The sequence below is a fragment of the Nicotiana tabacum genome, chromosome 20 (genome assembly GCF_000715075.1).
Source record: "Nicotiana tabacum cultivar K326 chromosome 20, ASM71507v2, whole genome shotgun sequence".
Taxonomy (NCBI): domain Eukaryota; kingdom Viridiplantae; phylum Streptophyta; class Magnoliopsida; order Solanales; family Solanaceae; genus Nicotiana; species Nicotiana tabacum.
In genome coordinates this window covers 31,640,312-31,655,249 of record NC_134099.1, presented here as the reverse complement: position 1 = coordinate 31,655,249, position 14,938 = coordinate 31,640,312, and positions in this window count along the sequence as shown.

Sequence of the window (14,938 nt, the reverse complement as noted above, 5' to 3'; positions counted from 1 at the left end):
GTTCTCATATTCAGGCTATGTTGTGATTGTGGATCATGTGTAACGGCTATCGGGATTTGGAGGCCCGAGTGGACTTTCCATGTCTGGTACATCAGATTTTGGATATGATATCGGGGTTTAGACTGGATTTCTTAGTGTTGGGTTAATATGGATTATTGCGCTATGGGCTATGCCGGAAATGCCACAAGGTGAGTGGCGAGGTGCATCGGAGTATGCTCTAGTATAGTGGTTTATGTTTCGAAAAACCAGCAGACGGCTGGGAAGGGTTGTTTTTCTTATTTGGGCCTCGTGATGGATGTCAGTGCAGTGGTTGCCATCATTGATTCAGTTCTGATTTTGAGGGACTTTTCGAATGTGTTTCTTGTGGCCGGGCATGTCGCCGGGTGGAGTTGTGGATTTCGGTATTGATTTGGTGTCAGGCACCGTATTGTACGGCTCTGGCAGGAGTTATAGTAGTGGAATTACCGCCCCGTTTCCCCTATTTTATGCTTCTTTATATTTCATTATCGGTATTCAGTGTGTTAGATTTAAATCGGATTGGTTTTGATAGGAAATGAGACACTTAGTCTCTTTAAGGAAGGGTTATTTTGGAAAAGTCAACTGGATATTGACTATTGAGTTAGAGGGCTCGGATGTGATTTTCGGTGATTCAGTTAGCTTCGGGGGATGATATGTGGCTTAGGAGTGTGATCGGAATGGATTTTGGAGGTCCGGAGTAGAATTAGGCTTGAATTGGCGAAGTAGGTATTTTGGCGAATTCCGGTTGGTAGGTGAGATTTTGATACGAGGGTCGGAATGGAATTCTGAGAGTTGCAATAGCTTCGTTAGGTGATTTTGGACGTGTATGCAAAATTTCAGATCATTCGGAGGTGTTTTGGTCGAGTTTTTGATCAAATGTGTATTTTGGAAGTTTTAGAAGAACTTAGGCTTGAATTCGATGTAATTTGATGGTTTTGGCGTTGTTTGAGGCATTTTGATGATTGGAACAAGTTTGTATGATGTTTTAGGAGGTGTTGGTATTTTTGGTTGAGGTCCCGGGGGACTCGGGGTGAATCTGGATAGCTAACAGAAGGTTTTTGGGACTTTGGATGGTGTAAAAATTGAAGGTCAGTGTTGTTGAGTTTTGCTTTATGCGATCGCAGGAGAGGCTTTGCGATGACATAGAAGAATTTTGGGGCTGGTCAGTTGTTCAATGCAATCGTGGGAGAGTAGTGCGATCGCATAAGAGGAATCTTGGGAGTTTGAGTTTTGTTCATCGCGATCGCGTGGGTGTGTCTGCGATCACGTGAGGTAAATTGGTTGGTCATTGCGATCGCAGGGGTGCTTATGCGATCGCATAGTGTTAAATTTAGAGGTTGAAATTTTGTGCATTGCGATCGCAGAGGGGGTATTGCGATCGCATAGAAGGAGCTACAGTGATCTGGGCAGAATGTTAAAACATTTCATCCGCGAACCCAACCCATTTTTCCACCATTTTTGGACATTGTTGAGAGCTTTTGGGCGGGGATCGAAGAGAGTTTCAGCTGGGATCGATTGGAGGTAAGTCCTATGAACTAAAAACACGTTTTTATTGTGAAATTGATCTTGGAATCCATGGAAATTTAGCAAAAAGAGGAAGAACTAGGGCTTCAGTTTAATATTTCAAATTTGGATTTGATGGGTCATTTGAGCTCGGATTTGAGAGTTCTTGGTATGTATGAACTCGTGAGAAGATGAGGAATCCATTGGTGTTAAATTTTCTGACTTTCGAGAAGTGGGCACGGGGCTCGGGTTTTGCAAATTTCGTGAATTTTGATATTTTTCGAGTCTTTTCGATTGGGTTATGTTCCCTTAGCCTATTGTGACGTATTCGTTGTGGTTTTGGTTAGATTCGACGCGCGTGGAGGCCGATTTGAGGGGCAGAGACATCGCGAGCTAGAGATTTCGCCGGTTTGAGGTGAGTAATGCTTGTAAATGATATCCTGAGGGTTTGAAACCCCGGATTTGCACATCGTAATGCTATATTGAGATGAGACACGCACCCTATGACGAGTGCGGGGTCGTTTGTTATTGGGGATTGTGACTTGGTCCGTCCCGAGAGATGTTTCTACTGTGTTTTCGACTAGACCTTACTTGATAATCATCCTACTTGGATTTATTGGTTATATTTGGGCTTCGCGCCATTTATTTGAATCCTTCAGGGATTGATACCACTGTTTTCGCATATTTTGCATATTATTTGATCTCAGTTCAAGGTTTTAAATACGGTTTTGCAACTCAACCATCTTTCTAAGATTTGAAAACTAAAATGATATTTCTAAAGGATATTTGGGGCTGAGAACTACTGTTTCACAAATGCCCAAGGGGCTTAAGATTATTTCTGGACTGAGCATGGATCGGGCTGCACGCCGCAGTAGTATATTATATGGATCGGAATGCACGCCGCAGTAGTATATTATATGGATCGGACTGCACACCGCAGTAGTATATTATATGGACTGGACTGCACGCCGCAGTAGTATATTATATGGATCGGACCGCACGCCGCAGTAGCATATTACATGGATCGGACTGCACGCCGCAGTAGTATACGGATCGGACTGCACGCCGTAGTGATATAGCGCTTGGGCTGTAGGAGCCCCTCCGGAGTCTGTACACACCCCCAGCGAGTTCCGTCAACGTTAAATGGATCGGGCTGCATGCCGCGACGGGTACTAGAGGGTACCGACATATGCATTGCATTGCACTCATGCATTTATTCATTATCTGTTATTGTGCTACTTCTTGAAAATCTTTACTTGCTGTTCTGGTATTATCTGATCATTGAGTGTGGGGCCCGAATGGCAGATTTCTGTGCTTATCTGCACTATTGCTACTGCATTCATTTGCGTAACTATTGAAAAGGACATTTTTAAAAGAGTCTTTAAACTGAGCTAAAAGGTTTCTTTAAAGATTTCATATCTTCACTGCTTTTTCTCAAAAAGGATTTTTCTCCGCTTCTGTACGGCATGATGATATGCTATACGTGATTTCTTACCGCTTAGTTTTTATCTACTTGTATTACTCACTAAGTTGGAGTACTCACTTTACTTCTTACACCTCGCGTGCAGTTGCAGGTATCTATTCACCCGGTAGCGGGTATTGGCTGTGTGGAAGCAGAGTTGTAGAGGTTTTAGCGAGGTGACTGTCATCGTTCGCAGCACCACTATCTTTCTATATTATTCATTATTCTTGTTCATTGTATTTCTAGACTATAAAGTGGAAATTTCATTCTTATAGATGCTCGTGACTTGTGACACCCCGATTAAGGCTGTGTTGGTTTGTAAATCTGTTAATTAATATCATTAAGTCGTATCTTGCCGTTCATTTGTGTTTAACTATTTTGAAAGGGTCAAGTTGGGTTAGTTGGCTGGCCTTGTCTTCACGAGAGGCGCCATCACGACCAGTATAGAGTTTGGGTCGTGACATATTTTAAATAAGAATTTATGATTAATAAATAGTTTCCATCAAAGTGGTCTATTTATTTGGAGTCATCGGAAATTCTTAAAACTTTATACATGTAAAATAATATTATACGTGGATTGAGAATTATGATTAATAGATAGTTTCCACCAAAGTGGTCTGTTTATTTAGTCATTGAAATATTCTCAATTCACCATGTCTAAATTGTCCTTTACTAGTGTGCGTTAGTGTTGGAGGTTTACCTTTTGATACTAGTGACGCTAAATTAATATGAGAATAGGTATTGTGTTTTCCACCTAAAGGAGGAACACAATATCTTGAATTCTCATGTGTATAAATAAGTGTGAGCACGTGATTTTTGCTCTATATGAATTACTACCATAAATTCAAAACAAAATAATTTTTTTCCATTGTTTGCAATTTCATGAATTTTTGTAGCATTTTCCGTTAATTGCTCGCATTTGTTTGCGTATGTTAATTCTGTTAATTAATGAAAAATACAAAAAAATATGTTGCATTTGCATTTACGATTTAATTCTACATTTTAGGATTAATTAGCAAAATAGTTATTCTATAAAAATGGAAAAAATCACAAAAAAATAGTTCATTTTTGCACCTTTTAATTTCAATTTTGAATTTTGGTAGTTTTCCTTTAAATTGGTTTTTGATTAATTGTGGTAATTATTAGTTAAAGTTATTAAATTCAATGTGGTAAGATTAACTTGGGTTAGGAGTTAAATTAGGTTTTACTCTATTTTTGTTTTTGTTTTTAAAAGAAAAGGGATTAAAAAGAGTTGTAATTAAAAAGAAAAGAAGTAGAGAAATCAGATTTTGGGCTGTTGCATTTTAACTCTCAAGCCCAGGTCTTCTAAATACCCATCTCCCACGCCCAAATTACCCCAAAACATGGCCCAGATTACCCCAAACCCGCCCCACACACCCAAAATATACGGACAGTCATACAGAGATCCAAAATCCTAAATGGGGTTTTGATACAGTTACCCACAAAAACAAAACTATTTATCCTTGTCTGCCCATTTATTTTTCTACCCATAAACTAATTAAATTTCCTACCCATAGTAGGTTTTGTGGGGAATTTTCTCTTTATTCTCCAATTCTTTTTTGTTTCTATGCTTCTTTTCTTTTCTTTTTCTTTTCTCCTTTTCTTTTTTCTCGTTTTCTTCTTATTTTTTTCTTTTTTCCTTTTCTAATTTCATTTAACTTATTTTTTTATATTCTTTTCTCTTCATAATCTAATTTCATTTACTATTTTCACTATTTTTTATTATTCTTTTTTTATATTATTACTAAAGAAAAATCAAATTATGTACCAATTAAATGTAGCTAATACAACCAAAAAAATATTAAATAACATTTGATACCAGTATAGTATATAGTTATACCAACACGGTATACAATTGTACGCAAAGAGTTAAAAAAAGTTTAATTCAATTATTAAACTGAAATAATATCAGGTGTCAATACAAATTTAAAAAAAAAATCTAAAAGGATCTAATTGTAAGAATATACCGTTACATTATATAACATACAATAATTTTTTTTTTTTTTCATTTTCAATTTGCCGCTCACGCTAGGTTAAAACTTAAAACAAATTAAAAGGGAAAAGGCAAGTGAATTTACGGGTAATAAGTTTACTATTATAGTATATTGTATACTATTGCAGCATATTATTATTATATCTTGCATATTATTACAGTATACCATAACAATATATTTGTATACTATAATGGTATACTGTTGTAGTATAACTATATACTCCTATAGTATATTAGTATATTGTAGCGGTATACTATTAGGTAACAGTGTTCTTCTTAGATTATACAATATACCGTTGCAGTATATTGTAAACTATAATAGTATACTATTGCAGTATATCTATATACGCCTACAACATATTGTATACCGTAGCGGTATACTATTGGATAGTTGTGTTCTTCTTCGATTTTCAGCTGAAAATTTCGATCTCAATCACCTCAAATCAGCTCCAAATGCTATCAAATTTCACAATGAACTTCCATAAGGTACTATAAGCAATATTTAACAACACCCACTTTGAATCAAACAAGAAATCTTCAAAAATAAAATTGAGCTTCAAGCCCAACAATGGTGGATATTCAAATACACATAAAAATTTAAACCTGAGAAACTTACTCGAAGATACTATAAGCAATATTTTATATTACCCATGTCGAATCAAACAATAGATTTTCAAAAAAAAATTCAAATTCTGGACCTTCAAGCTCAACAATGGTGGGTCTTCATACACAAATTATATCAAAAATAAAAAGAACAAATATGTAATATAAGATACAGAAAACGTAAAAAGAAAATAATTGTATAATTAAGTGAAGTTGATCTATATGAATAACATAAAACACAAAAAAACATTCAATATAGAGAGAAAAAAGAGGAGTAATATAGGTCGTTTCACCTTCCTTTCTTGTTTAAATGTTGTTCGTAAATAATTTTATAGATAATAAATGATAATTAATATTTAGCAGTTGTTGTATTTAGAAGTAAATGTTATTAACAAATAGTAGTATTAATTGATGTAAGTAATAGTAATATTTATTAAATCCTTTTGGTCTTATATGCAAGTATTGTCGCTTTTATTCCTATTTAAATCCTAGTCATAGGAGATATTATTTATTCTGTGTATATATACACAAATCGCTACCATAACCGAGATGGTTAATTTGATAAGCCAAATCACAGATCTTCCTAATGTGACTTGGATCCGATATCAAGAAATCATGTGGGACAGGTAAATAAATAGTTTGGGTTTAATGGGTATAAAGTGAGATTTTCTCCTCCTAAATCCTAACTCAAACGCACTGTTCATCTTCTTCTTCATCTCAGCCGCGTCCCAAACTCGCCAAATCTCAGGCGAGGGAGCCAAAATCACTCACGCGTACCTTATCTCTCCACGTCATCAAGATTCTAACCGTCTCTGACAAAATTCCTCTCCCTCACATGCCATTTCCTTGATTTATTTCGATTTTTCAACTTTCATATGATAGAAGGAAAAATGGGGAGCGTTGGATTGGGTTGGACTTGATCCACTCCTTCCATTTGTCCGTTTTTCATCATAAGGAGGGTAAAAATTAGATTTCGGGAAAGATTTTTTGAGGGATTTCTTGGAGAGGAAGGAGAGAAGGTTCGAGAACACCTGAGGTACTATATAAGAGAGAGGACATTTTGAGAGGAGGGGGATTTTTTTCGGAGAGTAATTGCTGGAGAAAATTGATAAGAGGAAAACTAGGGTTCTAAAATATTCTTCTTCTTCTTTTCTATTGTGGTTCTTCATTTTGGTTCCAGAACAGAAAAATATACAAAAAAAATAATTTAGTTTGATAGTTGCGTCTCTGTTTTGTTCATCTTCAAAAATTCGAAAGTTTCACTTTTATTATGGAGTTCGATTGAGGTCTGATTTGGTCCAAGTTCCGTCGCCCAGTTCGTGGCTGATTTCCTCCATTTCTGTTGTTAGAGAGAAATTGCTAAGCAGGTGCAATCTACACCCTTTGTTTCACGTTTTGTTATCAATGAGAATATGGATATGCTTTTGTGTCAACGAACTTCATATTAATTGTATGTGTTTCGTTGGGGTTGACTTATCTCAACGCGTGAAAAATCCAGTTTGATTGATGATTGTTGCTACTTTGTTTGAATTGTTGTGAAAAGGGATGGCAGCTTAGTAGTTTGGTGTTGTAAATAGGTAGTGAGCTCAAAGAATTCCGGAAAGAAAAATCTCTGAAAAATATTTTGGTTGCTGAATGTTTAAGGCTATTTCGTACTGTCTTGCTGTTTCTCTTAGTAGATTACACATCCATTATTTATTTTGTAGCTCTTAATTAGATTGAAATAGCCTATGGGATTCTTGTTTATTTTAAGTTCTTTTTTTACATGAACACGTTCACAGCTGCGTATTTGATGAGGTGTATTTAAGTATCCAGTATTGATACATCCATCTTTTCGTTGATTTAGGGCAAAATACCCACACGCATACTGTATCCATCCATTCGATACGGATATGTGAATACAAATGATAGACCCGTATAACAAAGTTTGTAAGCTTATTTGATAAGTGAATGTCGAAGATTCATGTGTCACAGGGGGCAACAATGAAAAAACTGATTCATGGATATTTTAATATTTTGGAAATTTGAGAAACCCTTAAGTTGTTATTTGTGCCATCAATGGGAATTAGGAACATCCTTTCTGGTTCTATTGAATCTTTAACTACTGGCTTTTAGTTTAATGGTTTTTTTTCTGATTCTATTGAACCTGTAATTGCTGGTCTTTTAGTTTACCTCTGCAAAAGTTTGCTTCCTAGTTCCTTAATTCTCTGATTTTTAAAATTTTGCGTTTGGCATGTAACAGGTCCAAACAAAGCGGAATCAATATAGCTAGAAAATATTGAATTCTGTTTGTATCTGTTTCATGGTAGTTTTCCTTTGTTTAGTTTAGTTTAAATGCTTAATTGTTGTCTATTTGGTGGATTGAGTCCATGGAATGGAGACTAAGGCAGCAAATACAGGTTTGGCTTTGGGTTGTTGTATTGACCCAGTAAAATAACGAAATTTGGTTTAAGCAAAATTGGCTTGGATGAGATTAGCGAGAATTAAAAAACATCTTTGAGGCCATATGTTCAGTAGCCACAGTGAATACGCAGGAATGCTTTAAGTATGCTCTAGATTAATCATACCATCGTGATGATGTATACGTTTGCGTAACATAATTACGATTCTTAAAAGTAAACCGGAGTATGCGTTCGCGCAACTTAGATCAAACTTTTCTTAATAATAAATTTGTTGCTAATAAGCCGTTAAATTAAATTTAGTTTAGTAGCCCGAGGTGTGTCATCCACAATTTAATCACATATGGCCCTCGTATTAACTTAGATATAAAAATGACAAATATTCGTAGTTTGCTTTAGGCCCGTCTAACATATCATTGTGATTGTGGACACGTTCGCGTGACATGATTGCAATCTCTAAAAACAAAACCGAAGTATGCGTTCGCGCAACTTTGGCCAAACTTTCTTAATATTAATAAAGCGTTATTAATTGTGGACACGTTCACGTGACATAATTTCTGATGCGCCAAACAAATGGGTACACGTACGCGTGACCCGTTTTAAGATAATTTTCTTAATTAAAAGCGGTAAAAGAAAAATGTGCATAGGTTCTAAAATGAGTAATTAAACAATTTTAATAAGCCAAGTATGATCAAAGCGACCGTACTAGAACCACGGAACTCGGGAATGCCTAACACCTTCTCCCGGGTTAACATAATTCCTTACCCGGATTTCTATGTTCGCAAACTATAATTAGAGTCAACTTTCTCGATTCGGGATTTTAGACCGGTGACCTGGGACACCATAAATTATCCCAAGTGGCGACTCTGATTTTTAAATAATAATCCCGTTTCGATTGTCACTTAAATTGGAAAAAACTCCCTTATACCCTTCGGGGGTAGTAAAAAGGAGGTGTGACAATAAGGATAATTTGTTATAAGAGAAGGCTTTGCGTCTCTTACCTAAAGGAAGGACACAATATATGCCTTGTACTCTTGGATAAAGGGGAGTAGGTTTTGTATCTTTTGCCTAAAGGTAAGGATGCAGTGAATGCCTTGGACTCCTTGATCTTTAAAAGGGGAGACAACTGCATCTTCTACCCAAAGGAGAGGTGTAATGGATATCTTTGACTCTTTTGATTTATATATTCTTGCCAATAATTTTATTTAATTTTTGTGTGTTTGCTTATACAGCTGTTAACAACATGACTACTCAGTTGAATTCTATTGAAACTCTGACCAGTAGCAATTACAAGAAGTGGAAACAGGATGTTAAGATAGTGTTAGGCCTGATGGACCTGGACTTTACATTGATTGAACAGAAACCCGCTGAATCCACAACTACTAGAACTGCTGATGAAAAGGCTAAGTATGAAAAATGGATGAAGGCTAACAAATTGAGTCTTATGATCATGAAGAGATCCATTTTTTATCACATAAAAGGTGCAATTAAGGATAATGGAAATGCAAAAGATTTCTTGAGTGCCACTAGACAGAAATTCCTAGAATCTGATAAAGCTGAGATAGGTAGTTTGATTGATTATTAGTCTACCATAAAGTATAACCTTGTAGGTAGTGTCCGTGATCATATTATGAAATTGGTTAATATTGCTACCAAACTGAATAATTTAGGTGTAACCATTACCGATAATTTTCTTGTTCACCAATCTTTAAGGTCCCTTCCTGAGTAGTTTAACCAGCTTAAGACAACCTATAATGCACAAAAGAATAAATGGAGTGTTGATGAGCTTATTACTGTTTGTGTGGTAGAGGAAGGGAGGATCCAAAAGGAAAAAGTTGAGAGTATAGTGAATTTTGTTAGTTCGTCTAGATCAGCTGATTATCCCTTTTATAAAAGAAAAGGTGGACCCAAATTTCACAAAAAGAAACATGGCCAGTCTCATCGTCCAGGTGGTAATAATGATCATACTAATAAGCCTAGTGTTAACTAAGGTCAGTCTCATAAACCTCTTGGTCCTCAAGATGTAATTAAGAAAGAAATCAAGTGTTGAGATTGCAAACAAGTAGGTCATAAGAAATATGGTTGTCCTCTGAAAAAGAAACCATGTAATCTTTTGGCTTTTGTCTGCTTTGAAATTGGTCTTGTTCATGTTCCTTTAAATTCTTGGTGGTTGGATAGTGGTGCAACTGTTCATGTAACAAATGACTTGCAGGATCTAGTAAGCAGACGGAAGCCAAAAGAGGATATTCTGTGTCTTTCTAACATGTAAATATTTATGCATGTTCAAACTAGACTTGAAAATTATAAACCGACTACATACACGAAAAGTGTCTGCAAGTACCATCGAAATTTGAAACAAATCATATTTGTTCTTTGATGAGATGGCCAATAACATTTACAAAAAAGGAGGCTAACTTTAACCAACATTGTAGCCGCACACAAAAATTCTGTCTACTGTGAGTAACTATAGAGCCTAAAAACATCCTATGCTATAGTCAATATTGTCCTATTTGCCTTTAAAAGATGTCGAAGAGTGAGAATGTAGCCAAGAAAATCTATTGACCTCGCGATAATTTTAATATGCTGCTCGAACCCCACAACAAAAATAAAAAAGAAGAGATAACGACTTTATTAAATAGCTTGATCTGTAGTGTTCTTAACTTTAGGGTAAAGTCACAACTGCATTGGATATACATGAAGAAATTAGAGCAAAACTACACTATATAAAAAAAATTCTATATGAAATTATTGTGACCTACATCGAGAACTCAATTACCATTGATCCATCAATAGTATCCTCCAGATCTGATGTTTGTCGGTCACCCATGGCACCATAGTAGCTTCAAATCTTCGGCGAATTAAGAAAGATCACCATGGTTTGATGACAATTTGCTTTACGTCTTCTACTTCTTCTCTGCTTTGTATTACTTGGACAAAATCATGAGCTGGTTTGATTTGTTTTGCCTCGAGAGTCACTTGATATCTAGAAGCAGAAGAATTCAAATTTTACTTGGACACATTCATTGTTCTGGATTAATTCATATTATGAGGCAGATAACAATTCTAGTTTTACATTTTGACTTGAACTCTACAAATAATGAACTAATTTTACGATTTTGCACATTAATATTATAGAGATAAATCTAATTAATAAAGGGCATAAAAGTTGATCAACATTTTAGGGATATTTTGGTCGTTCAACATTAACAAAGAATATTCGTGCTTTTATATAAAACTAGTCATAATGTACGCGTGTTGCGCGTGTATTCATGCTATTGAATATAAAATTCTTAAAAATTACATAAATATTATAATGTGTCCTAAATTATAAAATAAAATTAGATGAAAGCCTTCGTGCTTTTAGATAGATAGATAGATAGATAGATAGATAGATAGACAGACAGACAGATAGATAGATAGACAGATAGATAGATAGATAGATAGATAAATAGATAGATAGATAGATAGATAGATAGATAGACAGGAATCCTACATAATTCAAATAGAAAATGTTAATAAAAAATTTAGGTAATTGAAAGTCTTAAATGTTAAAAAATTAAAAAATATTTTAATTTATAGTACATGATTAGATCTTTTTGGAATTAATAAAACTTGTTCAACAAACGATTTTGTGGAATCCCACAATTATAATCTTTGTAATTCGTTTGTTTTATCTGTCGTCATTCACCTAATCATACATTATGCTTCTAGAAAATAATATATAATATCAAATACATTATTTATATATTCTATACGTATTTATTAATTCATAATTATTGTTATTACTTTTAGTAATAAAAAAAGGAATAACATTTACTCTTGTATCACATATATACAGATACGATTTTAAGAGCTATTTCAATCCTAGTTTTATTATTATTGATATTTAATATTTTGAAGTCAATAAATTACAAAATTTAAATTCTTAATTGGATGTTTTCTAATTCTATACGAATTGTACAAATACTAAAATAAATAAGTGAATGATACAAAAGTTGAAAATAAGAACAAAATTCCGTCATTGACATACACGAGATTTTTCACATGTTTCCTTTCAATTTTTCTTTTTATGCTTTTTTTAATAATTTTTCTCTTTTATATAATACTCCTAAATTTGAATTGAATGGAGTTAAAGGCAAACGACTTCATTAAGAAAACAAACACTTAAAAAGTGGACGAAACTTCCTAATTTGGATTGAAAAGTGCAAGAATTCTAGAATTAAAAAATTAAACTCCTAATTATTAGGAAAATAATTAAATGAGTACTCAATAGAAATAATTAAATAAATACTCCTACATATTAGAAAAATAATTAAATGATTATTCTTAAATTATAGGAAAATAATGTAATGATTATTTTGTCCAATGTGAATTAAATTTTAAAAGGGTAAAATGGACGAACGACATTTCGCTAAGGGCCTTCGTGCTTTTAATATATTATAGATAGATATAAATATAGATATAGACTAGTTTCTAAGTACGTGCTTTGCACGTAGTTCTTTAGTCTATTATATCATATGAAGGAGAATTGTCATAAAACAAATTGAAGTGCGAAAAAATGTAACAATCTTCTAAATTGTTAATATCAGTGTTATTACATTGAGAAAATACATGAACTCAAAATGATTAAATGATTATCTCAATTGTTTGAAGATGTATGTCGAATTTAGAGTGAGTTGCATGATGTCTTATAAAATTGCTACTACTGACATCAGTTGTTGTCGTTGTTGTTAAAGCTATCACACCTTTTGATCAGATATTTATAAGTAATACAAAAATATGATATTTTTCCTGTTTATCCAAGTCCATATACAAAGAACAAACCTGCTATATTAAAGGTGACTCCTTGCTAAACAATCTAGAAGCATTGCTCTTATTTAGACTTTAGTTGTTTTTATGTATTGAAATCTTTATTATACTTTTATAGACTTCTCCAATTATAAAATTATCATCTATCCGTGCTATATTAAAGGGTACATTATTTTCTTCACCATTCTTTGACATAACCTCTAAGAGATAATTAACGCTTTATAAATGACTATTAGATAAACTATCTTGTACTCTTATAAAATATTCTGGAAGATCTTTATAATATATATTCCATATCTTTCTAAGATCGACTTTACAATGTACCAATATAGTTGCGGATAAAATTTAGGAGAGCTAATGGCTTTTGAAAAGGACAGTTGCATGTTAACTTTTAGAGATATTGTTATCTCATTCTAATAATCCTCTTTCTTTAGATGCTTCTTTGAGTGTTTGACACTTTTTTTGCATTAACAGTAAGTCTTCGAAACAAATGAGCCCCTCATATAATTCAACAATAATCTCAAATAGCTACTAGCTAGTATCTTTCAGCTTTTCTAGGATTGGCTTCACTATTCAGGATAAAGTTAAGTAGATTAAATTTACAAAAAAAACTTTTTAGGATAAATCTTAAATTGCTTAACATTAGCAATTCGACCAATTATGTACCTTTTTGTCTTCTTATCTCTGTTTCGCTGAGAGTTTCAGATATAATACTCTGAAAATTCTTTATATAAGTATATTTATACTTCATTGTCTAGTGAGCACAACTTGAAACACTCAGTGAGTGTATTCTTGTATTCTCTTATAAATTATTGCAATGTCAGAAATGCTAATTCTATTACTTGATTTTATTTATAATCTTTTATTTCAAACTTTCTAACATTTTTATTTTAAATAAAAAATGAATAGAAAACAAAAAATAAAATCTTTAATTGAAATATGTTGTATATTTCTCCAACACGTAATCATTGACCGACCTAAGATATTACTCCATATTTTCTACTTAGAAATGGCTAATGAAACAAAATGACAATTTTTATTTGTGGAGAAAAAATCCAAATAATAAATATTGCCTTATAAGGCATATACTGTAACGACCCGACCGGTCGTTTTGAGCTTTTGCACTTTAATCGCCAGTTCTCAGGCATGACTTGTCCCGTGTGATGTTTTATGACTGATGTAAATCGTCGGTTTTGGTTTTCACGAAAAATCGGAATGAATTTGAAAGAACAGTTCTCAGCTGTAGCTTGAAATTGGAAAGGTTTGACCAAGATTTGACTTAATTGTATATGAGCTCGGATCGGGATTTTTATGATTTGCTTAGTTCCGTTGGGTGATTTGGGACTTAGGAGTGTGATCGGAATGCATTTTGGAAGTCCGTAGAATGATTAGGCTTGAATTGGCGAAATTGAGATTTCGGCGTTGTCCGGTTGGTAGGTGAGAATTTGATTCGGGGGTCGGAATGGAATTACGAGAGTTGCAGTAGTTCCATTGTGTCATTTGGGACGTGTGTGCAAAATTTCAGGTCATTCGGACGTGGTTTGGTTGGGTTTTTTGTCAAAAGCGTAATCTAGAAGATTTTGGGATTCTTAGGCTTGAATCCGATGCAAATTTGATGTTTTAATGATGTTTTGAGTGTTCCGAAGGTTGGAACAAGTTTGAATGATGTTATAGGATGTGTTGGCATGTTTGGTTGAGGTCCCGAGGGCCTCGGGTGAGTTTCGAGTGGTCAATCAGACCATTTCTTGTTTTGAAAAGTTGCAGAAAAAACTACTGAAGGATTTCAGGAAATTTGACCTTCACGTTCGCCGGCAGATCCTCGCGTTCGCGAAGGGTTAGCTGGTGAGGTTGAGTAATTGGCCTCCGCGATCACGATGAGGGCTACGCATTCGCGAAGGGGTGGAGTCTCGTGCATCGCGTTCGTAAGGGCCATGCCACGTTCGCATAGAAGGAAAATGGTCAGTTGGGTTTGAGTCAAGATATTTTTTGCGTTTGCGAGCATTGGGCCGCGTTCGCGTAGTTCTGTAGCAAGTATGTATCGCGTTCGCGAGGCTGGTGCCGCGAACGCATAGAGCAATTTTTGGATGGCTGGTTTTTGTTCATCGCGAATATTATGGTCATCCCGCGTTC